Genomic DNA, 23030 nt, shown 5'->3' with positions numbered 1-23030 from the left:
GAACATCCATGTGGGCAAACCATGCATCATCCACACAGTGTGCGTTTACCCTAAAAAGTCCATCCCTGAGCACTTTTTGATCCATATATAATGTAAACGGGTATAATTTTTTTTTACTGATCTTGTTCTTTTGCTGATGCATAACTCCAAATGCTGTCGGACATTGATGACCTACCCTGAGGACAGGCCGTCAATATCAGGAGCCTGGAAAACCCCTTTAATAATAAAATTGTGTGCCTATAGTGGCCACTAGAGGGAACTGAGGAGCTTGTCGTATACTTGTATATTATTGAGCTCGATACATAGGCAGTTTGCTGTAAGCTCCTGAGCTCCCCCTAGTGACTGCGGCAGCCTCGCAGTGTTTTATCATTTAATTACAGATCTATTCAGGGGATTTGTAGCCCTGTTTTCAGAAAAACTGAGTTCCGGCTGCTTTAAAAGCATATAAGAATAATCAGCAGTGAATATTGGTGCTTTACAATGACATAGTGTTATGAAGTGAACATTCACTTTAAGGCCTCATGCACTGGACCGTATTTTTGGTCTGCATCCATTCCACATTTTTTGCGGATCGGATGCAGACCTGTTCATTTCAGTGCAGCTGCAAAAAATGCTGTCCATAAGACTGTTCTGCCGTCCCACAAAAAAGCTAGAACATGTCCTATTCTTGCCTGTTTTGTGTTTGGCACTTTTACGATCGTGCAGAACGGAAAAGTGCGAGACGCACGCAGCTGGTGTTCTTAGTTTGCGAAAACTGATAGTCGTGTGCATGAGGCCTAAAGAGGGTGAACCAGGACCAGAAGTTTGAAACTGGACCAGAAAATCTGGGCTAAAGTCAAAATCCAGAAGCTCAGGGTAAGGCCTCATACACACAAACTTATTTTCTTTCCGTGTCCATTCCGTTCTTTTTTGCGGACCGTATGCAAAACCATTTATTTTAATGGGTCCACAAAAAAATGTAAGTTACTCCGTGTGCATTCCGTTTCCATATGTCCGTTCCGCCCAAAAAAATAAAAAATAGAACATGTCCTATTGTCCGCATTACGGACAAGGATAGGACTGTTCTATTAGGGGCCAGCAGTTCCGTTCCGCAAATCACGGAATGCACACGGACGTCATCCATATTTTTTGCAGTTCCATTTTTTGCGGACCTCAAAATACATACATACGGTCGTGTGCATGAGCCCTAAGAGTATAAGAGAAGACTGGCTTTAAAGGGGTTGTGCGGGATTTTAAAAAACATGGCTGTGCTCTTCCAGAAATGACGCCACACCTGCCCATGGTATTGCAGCTCAACACCGTTAAAGGGCATCTGTCAGCAGGTTTGTACCTATGACACTGTCTGACCTGTTACATGTGCGCTCGGCAGCTGAAGGCATCTGTGTTGGTCCCATGTTCCTATGTGCCCGCATTGCTGAGAAAACTGATGTATTCATATATGCAAATGAGCCTCTAGGAGCAATGGGGGTGTTGCTGATGCACTGCCACACCCTCTCCACTTTGTCAGGGCCAGACAGTGAAAACGTCATAATGCCAGGCCCTGTTAGTGGAGCGTGCGCATCAGCTGCTGAAAAGGCGGAGCCTCTAGGTGTAACAGCAACGCCCCCGTTGCTCCTAGAGGATCATTTGCATATATTAAAGCATCATTTTTCTCAGCAATGTGGACACATATGAACATGGGACCAACACAGACGTCTTCTACTGCCAAGTGCACATTTAACAGGTCAGCCAGTGTCATAGGGACAAATCTGCTGACAGATGCCATTTAACTTCAATGGTCGTGGGCAGCAGTACCGCACACAACCTGTAGACAGGTGTGGCACTGTGTTTGATTTGGACGAAGGCAGCCATTTGGACGAAGGCAACCTTTTTAAGTAACCCGCTGCCACCACACTGATGGCCATGTGCCAATATGGCAGTGGTGCCTGATGCAGCTTTGTCCTAAAGGGTGTTTAGTATCTGTGGGTGCTATGTGAAGGATCTGGATGGATGCACCTTGTGAGCCTATTGGCCCCTGGGGGAGGAGGGGAGATGTTCTGAATTCTGGGTCAGGTTAGCGTGGTCCGGCCCTTCCCTCTGATGAGTGACCTGTTCATAAACTGGGATGCCAGGAACATTATTTCTTTGGGAGGAGTGCGCTTTAAGTCATACCAAATTAGTGTTTGTTTTGTTTTTTCTTTTTTAATTTGGGTCACATGGGCACAGATGGACATGTGGATATGCTTATTATCCAGTATGCGATAACTCCCATCCTCTTCAAACCTGTGTGCGCCGCTCCTTTCACTGGATCGTGGCCATGTCCTTATTCCGCTTCCTTTCGCCTCTCCTGTCATGTCTGTTCTAGTAAATACTTGTATTCTCCTAGAAATAGCAAGGAGCATTTTTTCAGGACTCTGAACTGTGCTGTTGCTCTGTTATTCCTCCTGTAAACGCGTGACTAGATTGGGTGTTACCGTTCCCTTTGTCAGTGCCGGTATAAACTGCTATGAGAGGGACACTCCTTGTTGACAAGATCATCCAGAATTGTTATTTCTTAGGCTACATTCAGACGACCGTAAGTGTTTTGCGTTCCGCAAATTGCAGATCCCCAAAACACGGATACCGCCCGAGCGTGTACCACATTTTGATGGACTCGCATAGCTAGCCCTTTATAGAAATGCCTTTTCTTATCCACGATTGCGGACAAGAATAGGATATGCTCTTTATTTTTTGCGGGGCCGTTGAACAGACGGCATCTTTTGTGGCCCCATTGAAATCATTGGGTCCACAAAATTGTGGAATGGGTGCGGGCCCAGAAATACGGTTGTCCGAATGCACCGTTGGGGAAATGCCAAATTTTAGGCTAACTGTACACGGTTGTGGGTTTACATTTTGTGGACCCAATGGATCCGCCTCTTCCTTGGCAGAGCCACTGCCAGCGCAGGGCGTTAAGAGCAGCGTCTAAAACGCCGGTTTTAATAAATGACCCCCAATAGATGTATAGGGAGGGATGAAGAACTGGTGGAATCTTGCTCACCGTTTTTGGCTGCCGTGCATGTCATGTGTGCAGCCACCTTCAGTGGATCTAGGTGGCCACCCGTCATGAAGATCAGCAGAGGAAAATGCAGGGCTGGCTTGACCCATTTCTTTTTGCGTCCCAAAATTGTCCCACATGGCCTGCACCACATTTATTATGCGTTTGTGCCTCAGTCGACAAGAAGGTGTGGCTTAGAGGAAAGGGGTGTGGTTTAGTGGGAAAGGGTGTGGCTTAAACCATGCACCCACATGTGGTGCCCCCATCTCCTGGGTACGCCTCTGGCGACAATTACATTTTTATCTGCAGGTACGCCATTACAAAACGGAGAACTTCTTGTTGTGTCCTTCGTCCTGTGGTTTTGGAAGTTTGGAAACAGGAAGTTGGTTGATATTGAACGTTGTGGTCGAAAATCTTTGCAATGGGTATGAGCATGGCGCTTCAACTGAAATTCCGGCATAAATTAGTAATCTTTAACCAGCTGTTGCCTACAGCTACAAGACGGTACAGCAACGTGTCGCTGAGAAGTCGCTCAATGTTTTTTGTTACGATGGAGTCGGAATGTGGCGATCGCAAAAAAAAATCTGGCTTGGATGGAGTTTTTGCAGCGCTCGCATCGCAGCATGTGGCCACGGCGTTGACTATCCTTACAAAAAATTGTTGGGCGACGCATCGCCGTGTAGCCGTCCCCTGACTACAGCTCGCAGCAGTAGGACAACCTGGGAGTTGTAGTATCACAACAGCTGGAGAGGACAGATTGACATGGTTTTCTATTGGGGAGTGACTAGGGATGAGTGAAGCGATTCATCTTCATTTATGGGGGGCTGTCCCCACAGGTGAAGAAGCTCCCACCTGCCTATTGATTGACAGGGATGGACATCTTACCTGGCCATGATAATCTGTATCCTGCAGCGCTGCTCCGAGTATCAACACTGGTGGCGAAGCTCAAATTCGGCTTCGGGAGCAGTGACGGCGCACGCGCCACTACCTGGAAGTGTAGTACAGCATGCGCGGCTTCTGCATCTGTGCCATCCACAGACTTCTTCACCTGTGAGGGGACAGCCACTCGTAGGTGAAGAAGTCTTCGGATGGTTACGGATGCAGCAACTGCACATGCTCCACTACACTTCCAGGTAGTAGCGATTGCGCAGTCATTGATCTCTAAGCCGAATTTGAGCTTTGGTGCCCCTCATAGGTGAAGAAGCCTTTCCAATGAGACAAATTGATTCACTTATTCCTAATCATGACCCTTAGCATTACCATGAAAACCTAGATAATTAAGAAGTATTAAGTTACTTGTTGGTCGGATCAGGCGCACGTTTGCGCTGCCGACCTTTTTATCAGATTTTTGCAGTATAATTTTTTATTTTTTTCATCCTTGCGTCTTGTCATTGTTGTACTGTACCGCTACAGCGAGATGTTTAGTCTAGCTGACAATCTCTGCGCGCTAGCAAGTAGGTCATACACACACTGCTTAGAATATTTAAAGCGCAGCCATGTTCCTGCAGATCTTGGCACCAGACGTATAAATAAATGAGGTTAGAAGATCTTTTTTTTTTTTTCCTCTGGCAAACAAAGCCTAAATTTGTAGAAGACGGCAAGAGCCAGGAATGGAACGTGAATGCTGTTTGATGCGGATGATGCAGATTATTTTTTTTGTCTCTAATTCCTATTTTTTAATGGCTCTGCATTGTGAATGCATTTCTAGAAAAGTCTTTGGATGGAGCATAGAGCGAAGCGGCTCATTCAGCTGCGGATGCCAAAAAATAGTGTATTTTTATGAAAACATCTGTTAATTTATCATTTGAATGAGAGCGGTGAAGAATCGATTACTATGCTTATTCCCCCTAAAGACCACATTACACATAATGTTAAGTCAATTGCTGCCAATATTAATTGCACATCAACATTCGATTTCCAAGCGGTAGCCTGTCCTCGGGATAGGCCGTCACTATCTGATCGGCAGGGTCCGATACTCGGCACTCCACTGATCATCTGTTCTGCAGTAGCTCTGACATCGGAACGGTACGGCGCCATCCCTTGTGCAGTGGACAGAGCTGGTTACTGCAGCGTTAGGGTGTGTGTGGCGAAGCCCTGCAGAACAGATAGTGATGGCTTATCCTGGCTTATCCGGTCACGCCCCCTCTACTCAGTAATCACCAGCACACTAAGGGTACTTTCACACTTGCAGCAGAGGATTCCGACAGGCAGTTCCGTCGCCGGAACTACCTGCCGGATCTGGCAATCCGGATGCAAACTGATGGCATTTGTCAGACTGATCCAAATGCGGATCTGTCTGACAAATGCATTGCAATACCAGATCCGTCTCTCCGATGTCATCCGGAGAAAACGGGTCCGGTATAATTTTTATTTTTATTTTTTTCATTTTTAAAGGTCTGCGCATGCGCAGACTGAAAAGCCGGATCTGTTTTGCTAGAACATTTAATGCCGGATCCAGGACTAATACACTTCAATGTAAATTAATGCCGGATCTGGCATTCCGGCAAGTGTTCAGTATTTTTGGCCGGAGAGAAAACTGCAGCATGCTGCGGTATTTTCTCCGTCCAAAAAAACGTAAGCGGAACTGAACTGATGCATCCTGAACAGATTGCTCTCCATTCAGAATGCATTAGGATAAAACTGATCTTTTTTTTCCCGGTATTCAGCCCCTATGACGGAACTCAATAGCGGAAAACTTTAACGCTAGTGTGAAAGGACCCTAACACGCCCTTTGTTTCACAAGAAATTTAGCTAGAGAATTGATAGCAGCACACTGAGCATGCTCGACCTAACAAAGGTTCAGAAGTACAGGTCGATGTCATGGTAATTTATGAGGCAACAGAGGGTAGAAGAAAACTACTTTTATAACTACTGAATGGTAAATATGGGAAATTTACATTATATTGGGTAATTATTGGTGAATTAGTCTAAAACATGCCGTAAGTTATATTTATGGTAACTGGAATACCCCTTTAAATATAGATATTGACATGGAAAATGAAAAATAACCTAAAGAATTATTTAAAAACATGTTCAACATAAAAACATGATTTAAACAATAGATCTCTTTCTGATGACACGTTCCCTCTAAGAGTTCATGCTTCCCATGTGAAATATTACACTGTACTACAAAGTGTGAGGGTGCACGCAAGAGGTGCAAAGAAGCAGATGTAGATGGCCAGTGAGAACCGGCAAGAAGCTGACACCACAAAGAACTACAGACCGGCCCACTCGCAGGGCGCTAACGCTATACAGAAATAGCGGAGCAATTACAATGGGCCAACAGCTGTAAAGGCTAACGGGAATAAATACATTAGAAAGCCTTTATTTGCACTTAAAGGAGTTCTCCGGTTATTTAGAAAATGCAAATACTTAAATATTACTTTATTGTAAATATATTCCCAAATACCTTTCATTAGTTATAATGGCTTGTTTTGTCTAGGGAGCAAATATTAGGAGAAATAAAATGGCCACCGTGCTATTGGTACCCACAAAACCTGTCCTAATCACACAAGAGGGCAAATTAGTTCACAACACTGAGCTAAAGAGCTGCCTCATCCTCCTCTCTGCTCTGCTTGTCAGGGTTTATGATCCTGAATACAGTTTAAAATGATCTTCAGATGAATCTCTGTAGGAATGGAGTTCGTGATGAGACATGAAGTACAAAGAGGGTATGGGGATGATGAACAGCAGCACTTGTATGCAGTCTCCATTACCACAGTCTGCACTGTCCGTCCTCTCTGTACTTTGTCTCTTCATGAACTCCATTCCTACAGAGATTCAGCTGAAGATCTTATCATGTGTATTCAGGATCATAATCCTTGTAGGAGAGGAGGATGAGGCAGCTCTTTAGCTCAGTGTTGTGAAGTAACTAGGGTTCCCACCCCAGTCGTATTATAATAGAAATCACAGCAGTAGAGCAGATTCCTTAAATGCAATTTATTTTGTGATACAGTGAAATGCGGCAATAACGTGTTAATGTGTTTTCGGCTACATTAGCCTTCATCAGACACTATGAGAAGAAAAGCAATAGTATCATATACATGTGCAAAGTGTTTACATAAATACATACAACATATAGTACCATGGGCGACAAGTAACATAAATAAAATTAACATAAAGACAAAGGTATGCAGATAATCCAGTGAACTAATTCATTATAAAGAGCTGCAATTTTGCCACTGAAACGTATCAACTAGTTAACATAATCAGCTATTTTTAAAAGGACGTACTGGAAACAGGATACTCCGGTAGATGGAATGATACTTAAATTATACAGTCAAGGAAAAAATCATAGGATACCAAGTATATGTGTGAAACATGTACAGATTCCAATGATCCCAGTATTGTGGGGGCTAGATCCACATTGTTTAGAAGGCAGGCAAATAAGCTAAATACCAGATAAGTGGTAAGTTTTATATATATGTATGAATGAAATAAGCCTTATCCCCAATCAGGAGGACCTATCAGTGCCGCTTGTTGGTAAAATCTTTAGGTAGAAAGACACACTTAAGGCTACTTTCACACTAGCGTTCGGAGCGGATCCGTCTGATGTTTCATCAGACGGATCCGCTCCTATAATGCAGACGTTTGCATCCGTTCAGAACGGATCCGTCTGCATTATAACTTAGAAAAATTTCTAAGTCTGAAAGTAGCCTGAGCGGATCCGTTCAGACTTTACATTGAAAGTCAATGGGGAACGGATCCGCGTGAAGATCGAGCCATATGGTGTCATCTTCAAGCGGATCCGTCCCCATTGACTTCCATTATAAGTCTGGACGGATCCGCACGGCCAGGCGGACACCCGAACGCTGCAAGCAGCGTTCAGGTGTCCGCTCGCGGAGCGGAGGCTGAGCGCTGGCAGGCGGATGCATTCTCAGTGGATCCGCCTCCACTGAGAATGCATTGGGGCCGGACGGCTGCGTTCAGGACCGCTCGTGAGCCCCTTCAAACGGAGCGCACGAGCGGACACCTGAACGCAGGTGTGAAAGTAGCCTAAGGCCTCATGCACACGACCGTTGTTGTGTTCCGTTCCGCAAAATGGGGTTCCGTTGTTCCGTGATCCGTTTCCGTGTGTCTTCCTTTATTTTTGGAGGATCACCAGACATGAAGGAAAGTAAAAAAAAAAATCTAAGACAGGTTTGCCATGCAAATGATAGGAAAAAAACGGAGGCGGACGAAAATCTTCTGTGCTTCCGTGTTTTTTAGCGGTCCCATTGACTTGAATGGGGCCGCGAACAGTTTTCCCGCGAAAATAGGACAGGTTATATTTTTTTGGACGGACTGGAACCACGGATCACGGACGCGGATGACAAACTGTGCATTAGCCAAGTTTTCAACGGACCCATTGTAAGTCAATGGGTCCACAGAAAATCACGAAAAACGGCACAACGGACATGGAATAAAACAACGGTCGTGTGCATGAGGCCTAAAGGTAAGGCTGTCTGCACCAGTGGTTCTGTGTGTGCCCCTAGCAGTAGTGTACACTGCTTAAAAAGATGCCAGGAAGCGCGCCTAAAGGGAGGGCGGCCCTGGAAGGCTGGTGCACGTGTGACGCCGTGCGTTCCATTTGCCTGGAAGTAGATCGGCAAATGGAACGCATCGGGTCATGTGATTGCGTTCCACAGACTGGAAGTAGTTCGGTCGTGGAATGCAAAAGCCGAGAACAACACTGGGGACAGAAAAAGAAATATAAGGAGAAAAGGGATGTGATGTGTATATGATGATATAATGATGAGAATCTGCGGTTTATTGTATATAGAGTAAGAAATATATGGTAAAAATGGACTATATGAATAAATCAGGTGTGTAATAAACTAAAATTGTGTAATCTGTCTGGGTTGTACCATAGTGTGTCTATAGTAATGAAATATGTCTGATGAATGGTGTAGTATAGGTATATAGGATGTATGAGGTAGGTAAAATGTGAGATAAGTGTATGTGATGTGAAGGGGATGGTCATGTAATGTGTGTCTGCATTGTTATATTATCTTATCATGTGAGGTCTGGGTGTGAGCTGTATAAGGAAGAAGATGCAGATAAAGGATACGAGGAGATGGGGATCAGGAGGCCTGTTGGGAAAAAGGGGGAAAAAATTATTAGTATAATGATGAGGTCAAACGTGGTCATACAGTTCAAAGCAACACAAAAACTCTAATGCAGGGATCAGCAACCTTTGGCGCTCCAGCTGTGGTGAAACTACAACTCCCAGCATGCATACTTGCTTAGCTATTTTCAGAACTCCCATAGAAGTGAATGGAGCATGCTGGGAGTTGTAGTTTCAACACATCTGGAGTGCCGAAGGTTGCTGACCACTGCTCTATTGTATCATAATGAACACTGGATCTCACATTCCTTATTCATTCCTTTTGGATAGAGCGTATGTAATGTGTGGATCCAATAGGCCTCTCTGAGCTTGAGGTTTCTGATTGTTGCCTCCTCTCCGAGGTCGAGGCACTTCTTAAATTATCTGATATTTAAGTTGTGAAATGGAGTTTGTTTGTATTTGTCAACGTGCGCCGGACTGGTAAAAGCAGATTGTTTCTCTGTATTGTCGACTTGTGCAGGCAGATTCTGTCCCTTGCTTTTTGTGTGGTTTCTCCCACATACGCTATTCCGCAAGGACATTTTATACCACAAAGTCAGTGTCGCAAGTAAAAAAAACCATTAATGTTGTATGTTTTACCAGTTTGGGGATGTGTAAATTGAGAGCCCTTTTGTACATTGGCACACTGGGAACACGTCTGGCATGGGAAAGTACCTTTCCTCTGGGTTTGTAAGAAAAATTCTCTGGGTAAACGTGTCTCAGAGCCCAAGTCTGCCCTCACAAATTGTCTCGCAGATTACGTGGACGGCGGTTACAGGACAGGACTGGCTTGCGGAATTCCTCAACTTGCGGATAAGCTTTTTTAAGGATTGGCCAGTGGTTGCGAATGATGTGGAGAATCTTATTGGAGCTGGGATGAAAAGTATGGACAAATGGGATTCTTTTGCTATTGTCCCTTGGTCTTCTGTTTTTGGTATTAATCTTAAAGGTATGTCCTGGATATCCCCTGGCCCTGAATCTTTGTTTCATTTCGTTTTCTCTCTCTTTTAGCATAATGGGGTCCTCCACTATAGTCTGTACTCTTTTCAGTTGAGAGTATGGCCTCATGCACACGGCCGTGTTCTGCGGCCGAGAGCGGTCCGTGGTAACCCGGCCGGGATTCCTGCTAACAGCAGGAGCGCACGGCGTCATTGGTTGCTATGATGCCGTGCGCTTCATGCCGCCGCTGCTGTACAGTGATACACTGGTATAGATCACGGCCGTGTGCATGAGGCCTTAGGAAGGTATTTTTTTGGTCATAGGTGGATGGAAACTGGTAAAATGTTGTGGTCGGTAGGTTTACAATATGTCAGTTGTGAGTTTGCCTTGGGAATTAATTGTCACTAATGTGTCAAGAAAAGCTATGGACAATTTGCTGTGTTGAATGGTGAACTGGAGTTCGGGCCAGATAGAATTAAGGTGAATTTGGAATGTGAGGAGTTCTCTTCCATTCCAGACGCAGAAGATATCCTCTATATACCTTCTCCATAATAGACAATGGGATACAAAAAGTTTGTGTGGATATATGTGGGTTGTCTCAAAGTGTGCCATGAAGCAATTGGCATATGAGGGGGGGGTCACATTTGACCCCATCGTGGTACCCTGTACCTGTAAATAGAATGATTGTACTCTTGTGTGGTTAGGACAGGTTTTTTGTGTACTAATAGGACGGCGGCCATTTTATTTCTCCTAATTGCTCCCAGACAAAATGAGCCATTATAACTAATGAAAGGTATTTTGGAATATATGAATAATAAAGTAATATTTGTGTTTTTAATTTTCTTGATTTCCGGAGAACCCCTTTCCCTGTCTTGGGCGCAGCTCAGCCCCATTGAAGTGGACGGAGCTTAACCTGCGGGGAAACGGCGAGAAGGCCGAAAATCCAGCTGGAGAGTCTGCTGCCGATTTTTTTTTTATCTACGACCAAAACCTTCTCCATAGCAAAGGGTGAAATCTGTGGCAGAGATCCGCCGCATACATTGACAGACTGCAGATTTGAAATACCGCAGGTCAATTGATGCCGCAGATCTTGACTCGTAGGGAGCCACTGTCAGTAGGGGGCACTGGCGAGAGAGTTCTCTTTTTCTTGGAGATATCTCTTGGCACATTCGTTTCTCATGGAGCATTGCCAGTAAGTCACTATACAGGACTGGCCTCTTTGAGGAGGTTCAGCACCCTGCTTAAGCTGCTGCAGATCTCAAACTTTTATCCATTTTGCTGGTGCTGTACAACACTGCAGATTTGCCGCACGAAAATCTGCAACAGCAAATCTGCTTCATATCTGCCCACTGTGAACGTACCCGTAGGGTGTTTTTGACACCAAGAATAGTGCTGTTATTCTTCCCGTCAAAACCCCTAAAATCCTAACCAAGCAGAACCCCACAAAGCTGTGTACAGGGCCTGCAGCCTTCCCACACCATGGCGGTGTAACACTTCAGGGACTTCCGGCTGGAGGAGGGTCACAAGTGTATGACGGACCTTGTCTGGCTTATGTGGTTGCTGTGCTCTTAGACCAGACCTACGGGTGTTGTCGTTCTTGAGTTTATGAAGGGAAACACCCAAATTTAATAGACTGTTTTTTAACAGATGCCAGTGAATCATTGTATGAATGCTGCAGGTATTGTGTGTGTGTGTGTGTGTGTGTGTGTACGTAGTGTATGTGTGTCTATGGGTATATTTCATTTAATGTTTGTGTGTGGTGTTAAAAGATATCAACAGTATCCCCCATAATAGTAATCTCTACAGCACCCTGCCCCCTTAACACTGACCCCCCCCCTCCCCCACAGTGCCCTGCCTCCTTAAATGGGATCTTCACAGCAGCCAATCCCCTTAACTTTGACCTCCTCAGCAGCCTGCCCCCTTAACAGTAATATCCACAGTGAACACCCCTTTAACAGTGACCTCCACAGTGCCCGCCCCTTTAACAGTGAGCTCCACAGCAACTGCCCCTTTAAGGCTAGGGCTACACGGCGACCTGTGTCACGCGACATTTTGTCGCATTAATGTGGCACATGGGTACATCAGGTGTCCGGGAAGGTTTTAGACTAGGTCTCGGCTCCTGAGATTCCCAAAAAATGCATATAGTATACGGCACCTACACATGACCCTTACAAGCCTGACAACTGCTATAGACACGGTCACATGACCCTTACAAGTCTTTCACTCATATCCCAACTGCTATACACACGGTCACATGACCCTTATTGGCCAATAAAAGCTCGCAGGTCTTTCAGTCTTTACATACACGCAGTTTTACACCAGGTTTCCATAACAACCCATCCATTTTTATTCACTGCTATAGGTCACCTTTAGGGCTCGTTCACACGACCGTTTAGTGTCCCATGACGCGGACGGGTCCGCGATCCCGCTGTTCCACAAAAAGATAGAGCATGTTCTTTCTTTTTGCGGTGCGGAGGAACGGAACCCCAGAAAGCACTCCGTAGTGCTTCCGTAGTGTTCAGTTCTGTGCTTCCGTTCCGCATCTCCGGTTTTGCGGACCCAATGAAATCATCCGTGATGTGGAATGACAACGGAACGGTGCCCGTGTATTGCGGACCCGCAAATGCGGTCCGCAATACGGGAACGTGACACCAACGGTTGTGTGAACGAGCCCTTAAGTTGACGGGCCACTGTGGAGGTCACTGTTAAGCTCCTTTCAAACGAGCAGGTTTCACGCCCCGCAGCACCCGGCCTTAACTTCCAGCACTGAGGTGGTTGGATAGCTATGTAACCCTTAGAGGTCTGGAATGTATTGGATAACCCTGACAAAATGCTGTCGGGGTAATCCAATACATTCCAGAACTCTATGGCCCCTTGCGGATGCGTTCAGTGAAAAATGCGCAATTTCGCAAGTAAGTACATTCAGTTTTGTCTGCGATCGCGTTCAGTTTTTATCGTGCGGGTGCAATGCGATTTAATGTGTGTTACACGCGCGTTATGATAAACAATGTTTACAAACAACATCTCTTAGCAACCATACGTGAAAAACGCATTGCATCTGCACTTGCTTGCGGATACAATGCGTTTTTTAATGAATCCTCATTCACGTCTATGGGGCCAGGGCTGCTTGAAAAGCGCAGAATATAGAACATGCTGCGTTTTTCACGCAACGCAGAACTGATGCGTTAAGAATAAACGCTCATGTGCACAGACCCATTGAAATGAATGGGTCAGGATTCAGTGCGGGTGCTATGCGTTCACGTCACACATTGCACCCGTGCGGAAAACTCGCTTGTGTGAAAGGGGCCTAAGGGTTACATAGCATCATAAATCACTATAAGGCTATGCGACCCCGGCATTGCTGGAAGTTCAGGCCAGGTGCTGCGCTGCAAGTCCACAGCGTGTCACCGGCTCGTTTGAAAGGGGCCTTAAGGGGGTGGGGTGCTGTGGAGGTCATTATTAAGGGGTTAGGATACTGTGGATGTCACTGTTAAGGGGTCACTGAATATCTTTATCATACCTTTTAAATACAGTGTGTATATGTATGTGTGTGTGTGTATGTGTGTGTATATATATATATATATATATATATATATCTATATATATATATATATCTCTCTAGATAGTTACATTAAGAACACTATATAACCTTGAGAAAATTATTGGCAGATTACAGGATTTCCCACCATTTGGACACTGGTGGCACGTCCCAGAAATTCGTCAGGGAGGGTTCCAAAATTGCCTAGTTATATAGCGCTACTTGCCGTGCCAGTCAGTATGAAGATTTCAGACATGGTGGAAATTGTATTTTCTCAGCAGTACATCTTCCTGTGTAAACAGGGACGTCCTGCCGACAAACACCCACTCTTTATGGGGAGAATGATCATGATGAGGACAGGGGTTCAGGGGTTAGCACTGGTGCCTTGCAGGACTGGGTTTGATAAAGATCAAGGACAGTATCTGCTTGGGCTTTGTATGTTCTCACTTTTGTGTTGGCTTCTTCTAGGTGAGTGTTCCTCAACTCTAGTCCTCAGGCCGACCTGCCGGTCATGTATTCCTTAGTATTGAGCAGGTGATATAATTGGTGTCAGTGCATCAGGACTTAGCACAGGTAATCATTCTGTGGGATATTCTCAAATCCTGACCGGCAGGTGGGCCCGGAGGGCTGGAGTTGAAGGACGCTGTTCTAGGTGCTCCGATCTCCAGCCACAGTCCAAAAATATACTAATGGGTGAATTGGCTTCCTATGAAATTGGCCCCAGTATGTCAGAGTAAGGAAAATTTGATTATCACCTCCATTGGGAACTGGCACAGTTGGCAATTTCTTACAGCGCTGTGGAATTGCCGTAGTTGTGGGTGTATGTAAGGGGGCTAATAGTTGCCATTGGGGTACACTGTGCGGTCCGCCCGCGGGATTACCGCCTAAAGCTGTTTCGTACTTTAACTTCATAAAGGCAGGTGCTACCTGGTAGTTAGCAGCAATCTGCTTGCGGATCCTACGGTTTACAAGCATCAAAAGTAATAAACCTGGTTTAATAACCGGAAAAAAAAAGAAGTTTGTTCTACAAATTGCTTGTTGTAATGGCTGATTGGGCACAGAAGTCCTCATGTGACCCAATAAAGGGCAGATCTGTTTGTTTTGTTCTGAGCCCATATCTTCAGGAGAATTGTGCATGGCCAGGTTCCCAGCGTTTTTTTAATCGTCTTACTATATTGACGAACATACCGTAATTATAGCCCTCGTTTCGGGAGGAGCACTATTTATCTGTTCTCATTGTGTCGGGGTGAGTAAACCCTTTCAGCTGAAATCTTTTGTGTCAGCAGAGAGAGCTTTTCAGCTTTTTGTGCTTTCTGTGGAATTTACTGAACATAGCCTTTCATTTCTAGTAATCATAACGCTTTTGACACAAAATACAGCAACATTTTTTCTTTCTGCTTCTTTTTGGAAAGCATCATTGTGGAGTGGTTGTCCGCCTTCTCGTAGCTTACATGAGTACTTCACTTTTTTCATTGTCCAGGAGAAAAACTTTTTTTCATTTTTTTTATTTTACCGATACACACTTTCTGCCCGAGGATTACGTCTGCGGAGAAGTTTTCGGTTTATTTTTTTTGTAATTGAGTTTTTAAAAGTTGTTTCCATATATTAAACTTCTCCCTTTTTTTTTTTTTTTAAGTGCAGTTTGAGGTTTTTATTTTTAAAGGCTGTGGACACTTTGTTTAAGGACTTCTTTTTATGAATTTTTTTTTTTTTACTAAGTTTTATTCTTGGCTGAAATTTTTTGTAATTGGGGTTTATTAAAGGGGTTGTCCTTTTGTTCAGGGCTGAACCTGGATATAAGCTCCCCTTTACCATGTACCCATCAGAACAGCGCTATACGCCGGTGACATCACTAGACTTCCTGCTAGGCGGAAGTTTCCACCTGCCATACTGATGTGAAGCCCGGGACGTCGCCGGCTCACCACAAACAGACCTTGCCCTGCGCGATGCAAGGAAATGCTCTGATGCTCCACCCATACATGGTAAAGGAGTGAAGGGGAGCTTACATCTGGGTTCAGCCCTCAACTTGGACAACCCCCTTTAAGCACGGACAGCCGTTAGATGGGCTGGGAGTGACTCTAAGGTCCTGGTAGGTTGTCCCAGGTATCTGGAGCCATGCTGACTGCAGTACACCCCACAGCTGCTGGAGGGTACGTGGGGCTGGGGGGGGGGGGGGATCCATAGAGCAAACACGGCGATTGAGGTGGTCCCACGGATACTCCATTGGGTTCAAGTCTGAGGAATTCGGGAGCCGGGGTAGTATTTGGAAGTCTTGATCAGGCTCTTCCAACCGACGTAGGACATTTCTAGCCATATGACATGTCGCATAGTCTTTCTGGAAGATCCCATCCGCCCCAAGGAAGACAATGAGCAGGTATGGGTGTACTTGAGATCTGCAAGGATGGATTCATATCCACATTGGTGGAGTGCGCCTTCCACATGGATGAGTGGATGAAAGAAAACATCCCCCGGCATTGAACTTCTTCTCTTCCTCACTTGAACACACTACATTATCAAGCAGCCACCACTTAGTTAGTTCGGTGCACAGAGATAATTACAGCTTCCATGTTAATGGTAAATTCCTCCTGCTAGTGGTGGCTGAAGGCAGCCAGCGTTGTAATGGATGTGAAGCAGAGGGTTTATCAGTGCTGGTGTAAATACATTGAGAAATATGAGCGCCTTATTCATGAAGCGCCTGTTCCACTTTTACCAACATAAAGGTCCGATAAAGTGGTTGAAGCCTATCGCATGCAAGCACGTCCACTGCTGCTGGATTGCAGGGTGGTCCTAACTCCTGGATACAAGCAGTGTATAATGTGATGGAAAGATGGATCCAGCCAGCAAAGGAGACAATATGGACAATCACAATACATTAGTGAAGGCCTTGTATTAACTTTCTCTACATGATAAATGCCATGTGCTGAAGTGAGACAACCCCTTTAAGATGGGTCAACGATATCAGAGTCCGACTTCCAGCCGCTCCGCTGGTCAAGTGTCTTGCAGTAGCTTTGTACCAAACAAAGGCGCAGAACCTACACCGCGCCGTCCACTGTAGTTGCCTGCCTTGGTCCCCGTAGCAGTCGTGTGGTCCCCGTAGCAGTCGTGTGGTCCCCGTAGCAGTCGTGTGGTCCCCGTAGCAGTCGTTTGGTCCCCGTAGCAGTCGTGTGGTCCCTGTAGCAGTCGTGTGGTCCCTGTAGCAGTCGTGTGGTCCCTGTAGCAGTCGAGTGGTCCCTGTAGCAGTCGAGTGGTCCCTGTAGCAGTCGTGTGGTCCCTGTAGCAGTCGTGTGGTCCCTGTAGCAGTCGTGTGGTCCCTGTAGCAGTCGTGTGCTCTCCGTAGCAGTCGTGTGCTCTCCGTAGCAGTCGTGTGGTCCCAGTAGCAGTCGTGTGGTCCCAGTAGCAGTCGTGTGGTCCCAGTAGCAGTCGTGTGGTCCCAGTAGCAGTCGTGTGGTCCCTGTAGCAGTCGTGTGGTCTGCCAACATTCACTTGTATGTATTTCCCACGTTTCTCCTCCTGCTCACCTTTTTTTCAGGTTGCAAGCTCATATGTAACAAGTATTTCTTAGTATTTTTCCAAGCACTTGGCTAATGCCAGTAATACTTTTGATCTTTCTTCTACAAGATGACGTAAAAGCTTTTCAAAAGCTTTCTCCTTGCAGTAGTGCTGCCTCTCAAGTGGAAGAGTCGGCCTTCTCAAGTACAATTTCGTAACTGTCTTGACACATCAGATTGCTTCTAATGGACACTTAAGTCGTCCTACACCCCAGACACATGGATGTAGGACTGGCAGTAATATTGGCTTCGGATTCTGTCCAGAACTGGACAGTTTTATTTATTGCGTTTGACCGAAGGCGTAAGGCGACCACTGCATAGATCAGCGTTTGTGATAGTATTATGGCTTTAATTGCTATTTAGATGAAGTTGATCATTTTCCATATCGCACTTGGCCTTTAAAGTGCTAGTCCCAATAAGACAACTTATCCCCTATCCACAAACTAAGGGAATAGTGTCTGTCTTGTGGGGTTATGACCTCCGCAGACCCTTGGCGACAGGAACGGAGGTATCCACTGCTCTATTCAACTCTATGGGACTGCTGGAGATAGCCAAACACAGACTCTCGCCTGTACCTCATAGAGCTGAATGGAGCGGAAGCACTCGTGCTTACATGGGAGCATGGGCCCCTGTTCTTGTGTTTGAGGGTCTCAGAGGGCCCCCCCTCCCTCCCTCCCTCCCTCCAATCATATCTGTGGATCGGACGTAAATTGTCTTGGGCTGTGTTTCACAGTAGCGTTCTGGAGCTCCAGGAAACTGTTCTGGCAGATCCAGCCTGTTCACCTCTGTCAATCAGCTGGTTTAAGGAGCTGCCGTGCTCACTGGAGCTCTGCGGACTCCCAGCAGCTAACCAAGCACAGCGCCGTTCATGGTATAGTGGCTGTGCTTGGTATTGCAGCTTAGCCCCATTAACTTCAATAGGGGCTGAGCTGCAGGTAGGCTATGTGACCGATGTATGGTGACGTCACGTGGCCTAGGAGGAGGCCATGGCGCTCTCCATACTGATTGACGGGGGTCCTAGGTGTCGGACCCCCACCAATCTGATATTGATGCCCTATCTTGAGGATAAGTTATCAATATTATTTCCTTTAATTTATGGAGGGACACCGGAGTACCGGAGGAAACCCAGGGAGAACTTGTCATGCAGATGTTGTCATTGCTTGGATTGGAAGGCGCCAGAGCTGACCACTGAGCCACGCTGATGAGGATAGAAAGCACGTGGGGTCACTAGTGTCAAAAATAGAGATATTAACCATGAAGATTACTAATGTCAATACTTGGTCTCTGAGATCTTGTTAATGGCCGCCTTGTCTGGCCCTGACCTAAAAGAGTCTCCTAAAGGAATCTGAAACGGCCTGATTTCCATTTATAGCAGCCAGTCTTCACCGGCAGAACAGCTTGACTTCTCACTTCCCATATTTAACATGAAGGTTAGCTTGTTGAGGCTCCGGGCTGGCCGGTGAATCTGAGTGTTGTAAGCCTCGTTATAATATAGGAGTGGAATAGACCCCCTCATTCACATGGCTCGGATGATCTGACTATATTGCCATATGGTGATATAGTGTAGTGCTCACATACAGGCACCGATTACTGGTCCATGAATGTGAAGATTTGTTTTTATTGGTTACGTGATGTATGAATGGTGGGAGAGTCACTGGTTTGGGCAATAGGTTCTTCATAGACACGGGGAGTATGAATAAATTAGGTATCCGCAAAACCTTAAAGGGGTTGTCCCACAAAAAATATTCTAGTTTTCAGACCAGCACCATGGAATTAAAAATGTATTATTGCTACTGAGTAATTCACTGAAATCTATCTGTACAGCGCCACCTGCTGTTTGCTTTTTTAAAATTTCTCTGTCCTGCTCACTGATGGAAGCACATGCTCAGTTCCGTCCTTTAACTGCCACCAGCTGCAGCAGAAAGGACACACCCCTGAGAAAGGACACACCCCTGAGAAAGGACACACCCCTGAGAAAGGACACACCCCTGAGAAAGGACACACCCCTGAGAAAGGACACACCCCTGAGAAGCCAGCTTGGAATAAATCTAGCAGAACAATTTGAGCAATGAATGTGGAGATCTCTGGATCCATGTGAGGTACAGGGCTGGTCCTAGCTTTGTTAAAAATAGATTATACTAAATGATGTCCGATTTACATTTTTTACATTAATCATGGGATAACACCTTTCATAAGATGTTGACCGACTATCAGTCGTGCTGCTACAATCGTTCCGTTCAATAGAAATGGACATTTTTTTTCTTCTTCCTCTGGGCCACGGAGATGGAGCAGACAAACACTCAGAGGTGTAAGCCAGTGGCTGAAAGATTGCCTACTGTAGGTGACTTCGGGCCTCTGGATTGAAGCCATGATCTGGGATGTTTGAAAGCCCGAGGTGCAGAAGTGCCTCAGGAGTGGTGACCCTGGGGTGCCTGAACCGTCTCGGGGTAGGGGCCCACTGAGAGATTGGCAGCTGGTTCCTCATGCAAACCCCTGGGCTGCTTACTTCGGGGAGAAGCCAGACTTGACTGAGGGTCTTGGCCAACACCTGGGGACGCAGCTCAGGTGGAAGCCAGAGCAAGACGGGCTCCTTCTCAGCTTTGGCTAAGAATGGCCAGTGGTCCTTAACTTTTGCAGGAGCCATCTGACCTGGAGGGTTGGGGATTGGTTTGTGGGGTCCTTCTCATACAGAGAGGGTCTGCAATAGACCGCATCTTAGTGCTCTTTTGTTTTTGTTGCACACTTCACTTTTTTTGTTGCAGGGGTGAAGAAAGTCATTCTCAGGCTTGCAACTTAAAAAACAAAATATAATTATTTTTTTACTGTAATTTGTTACCGCAAGAAATAAGCTCCCTCTAACAGCGACTTATTACTCTCGCCTATTGAAATGAACACGCACGCTCGGCCAAGAATCTACGGCTCATTCGGGAGAAATAGGCTGGCTGTATGGCGCTGCCCCCATGGCAATCTTCTCGTCTCATACAGTTGTCGTGTCCCAAGCAAAATTGTACATTTTCAATAGATTTTTAATCTTGGATGACAAAGTAGCAATTTTAGAGCATTATTTACTCCGAGACGAAGATGATGGACCCTGGAGGCGCCATCCTGTTTAATGAGCTCTGTCAGCAGGCCTTCTTACGTGGCGGTGAATCTGCTTTGGTTTAATCTCATGTTTGTTTAGCGGTGGCCGGTCGTTCCATCCAAGCATCACCATCTCGGGCCCAGGGATTGCGCCTTCGATTCACTGAAATGATAATAGTTTATTGACCCGTGCTGGATTGAAAGGTTGAAGATGGTGGATGTGACTGAAATGTGTGATGTGTTGATTTAGCCCTGAGCCTGACTGCGGAGACGCGGATCGTCTTTTGACGGACAGCCGGTAGGACACAGTGTTCTGAGACGTTGATTGCTATTCTGAAGGACGACCTTGTTTGTCCGACCTCAATGTGTTATTTGATTAGACTTTAGATATATAGATTCTGTGGTGGAGCGCTCAGACGGGGGCAAGAACATTTCTAGAACATGGCTGCTGCACATAGTAGAAAACACTGGTGAATTTTTGAGTCCCTGGTGCTGCTTAGTCTCTGAGCCGATTTTCTGTTTTTATCTGTTGGATCTATTTACTCTGGTGTATTGGACTTGTCTCTGGATTACAGAATGGCCCCATGGACACGGCGTCCTATATAATCGTCTTCTGGGGGGGGGGGGGGGGTACTCTCTTTTCTTGCCAGTGGTTTAGACGATGGTTATCTCTCAAAATTACTCAGAACACCAAATTTACACTGTTGTTCAAGCTGTACACTGACTGCTTTACATTGTATCAAAGTGTCAGATCTTTAGTATTGTCCCATGAAAATATATAATAAAATATTTCCAAAAATGTGAGGGGTGTGCCTACTTTTGTGAGAAAATTATATATATATATATATATATATATAACAGGCAGCTCAAGGAGCGTGTCCTTTCTGCCACGGTTTAGGGGTGCCTTTTCTGCTGCACCACTCTCCCTATCACAGCTCAGAAGGTAGTTGAATGATGGAACTGAGCATGTGCGTCCACCTCAGCGAGGTGGACAAAGAAGAAAAAGTACAAACAGCAGGTGATGCTATAAAGATTATTTTATTGTATGGCTCACTGGCTATGCTAAATATTTGTATTACATGCAATTACAAAAGTATTCAGTCAGGTGATGGTTTGAAAACTGCAGACTATTTTTAATGAGACAACCCCTTAAAAAACCCAGACAGCCACTACAATGACTTAAAATATAAAGGGAAGAAAGGGATACAAATGACCTCTTAAGAAGCTCTGCCTCTAATGCCACCAGATGTAAGGCGCTCTCTCTCCAAGGAGAGAGAGTGCCCCCAAATCCTGACTTGGGCCTCTCACCCAGTTAAGCCAGTACTCTCTGCTCTGCACTGATGAGGGGCAATCACCCTGAAACAGCTGTCTGCAGATGAGATGCTGGCTTATTTAATATCTGAGTCAGGATAGCTGCCTTACATTTGGTGGCATCAGAGGCAGAGCTTGTTAAGAGCTCATTTGCATCCATTTCTTCCCAGAACTCCAGAGGAGCGTGTATGGCCTATAAGTCTCCTCACACCGATTAATGTACTCTCTCCCCAAGGAGAGCTAATACCCCCCCTAAGTCTTAAAATCTAAACACATGGGGGGATTAAAATGCCGGTCTCAATAAACTCCTGCGCTGGCGGTAGATCCTCTTGGGCGGATCCACCGCCGCTTCTAAATGTAGGACCACTTTTGAGCTGTCTTGCATTTAGACCTTTTTCTATGCCTGAAACCAGCGTAGAAAATAGTAAATGAGAGGGGTCTGCCAGCCCGTCCCCTGTCCCGTCCACTTTTTTTTAGACCTGGCCTGAGCACGGAAATGTTGCAGATTGCAGTGCAACTAACCATTGCGCTGCATTCCTAGCCTGAAATATGCCTAATACGGGTATATAGCTTCATAAATGACCCCCTATGATATACTCGCCCATTTCTCCAGCACCGTTCAGTTTGGCGCTGGTCCAGTGCTCCATTCGACATTTGTAAAGGGCAATGGTGACGAGCCCGGATAACCATATGCGGAGAATCTGCAGAATTTACGCCACGTGTGGCCGTAGACTAAACGTTTAAGACCACCGTCACACAGACTTATTTTGCATCAGTATTTGTAAGCCAAATCTCCTAGAACATGCAAACAGACAAAAACAATATCGGAAAATTTTGTACCTTCCAGGTTTTGGAACCATTCCCTGGTTTTCGCTTATAAATACTGATCAAAATGCACAGGCATGAAGCAGGCCTTAGGCTCTGTTCACATTATGTTTGAGCCTTCTCTCGGAGGGATTTTCCGTGAGGATTTTACGTGTGCCTCTGCCGGGGTGTGCTAGTGTTGTACTGTGCTATTGTATGGGCGAAAAATAAAATAAAATATACCAACACTTACTGGGCCTCGTATTTAAACTCTTAACGTATTGGTAAATGGATCCTATGGATACTACTTTTCCCAGCATATATTCTGAATGTAGGTCACAGATGTAATGTGAAGAGAGCCTAATGGTGGTCTTTATAAACGTATTCTATTAGTTTCAGACTATTTTTTACTATCTATTTGATATCTTACTGCATTTGAGTCCTGGGATTTGCCCGGGTTGTGTTCAAAGACATATTCGGTATTCTTAATAGATTTAGTAGATGCTACTTAAGCAAATCCGTATTTGGCATGAAGAATCGATGTTCTCTCTCCAATTTGCTTGTTTATTATCCCTTTTAAAGCGATATTGTTTGCAGTACGTTCTCTTCCACGTGCGAGCAGGTTTTAGTGCCCGTCTGCTCCCAATGACGTTTTCATATTTGTTGAAAGGTCGGCAGCCGTGTCATAGGTGTAATTAGTAGCTGATCTGT

General features: G+C 45.5%; 1 protein-coding gene across 5 annotated transcripts in view; it reads left to right on the top strand.

Moving 5' to 3' along the window:
- The window catches only part of CPEB3 (cytoplasmic polyadenylation element binding protein 3), a 109132-nt gene that overhangs the window by 40618 nt on the left and 45484 nt on the right, over window positions 1-23030 (top strand). The window lies entirely within an intron of this gene.

This window comes from Bufo bufo, chromosome 6 (assembly GCF_905171765.1).
Source record: "Bufo bufo chromosome 6, aBufBuf1.1, whole genome shotgun sequence".
Taxonomy (NCBI): Eukaryota; Metazoa; Chordata; class Amphibia; order Anura; family Bufonidae; genus Bufo; species Bufo bufo.
Note: the sequence above shows the minus strand (reverse complement) of the source record. Positions and strands in the feature narration are given on the sequence as shown.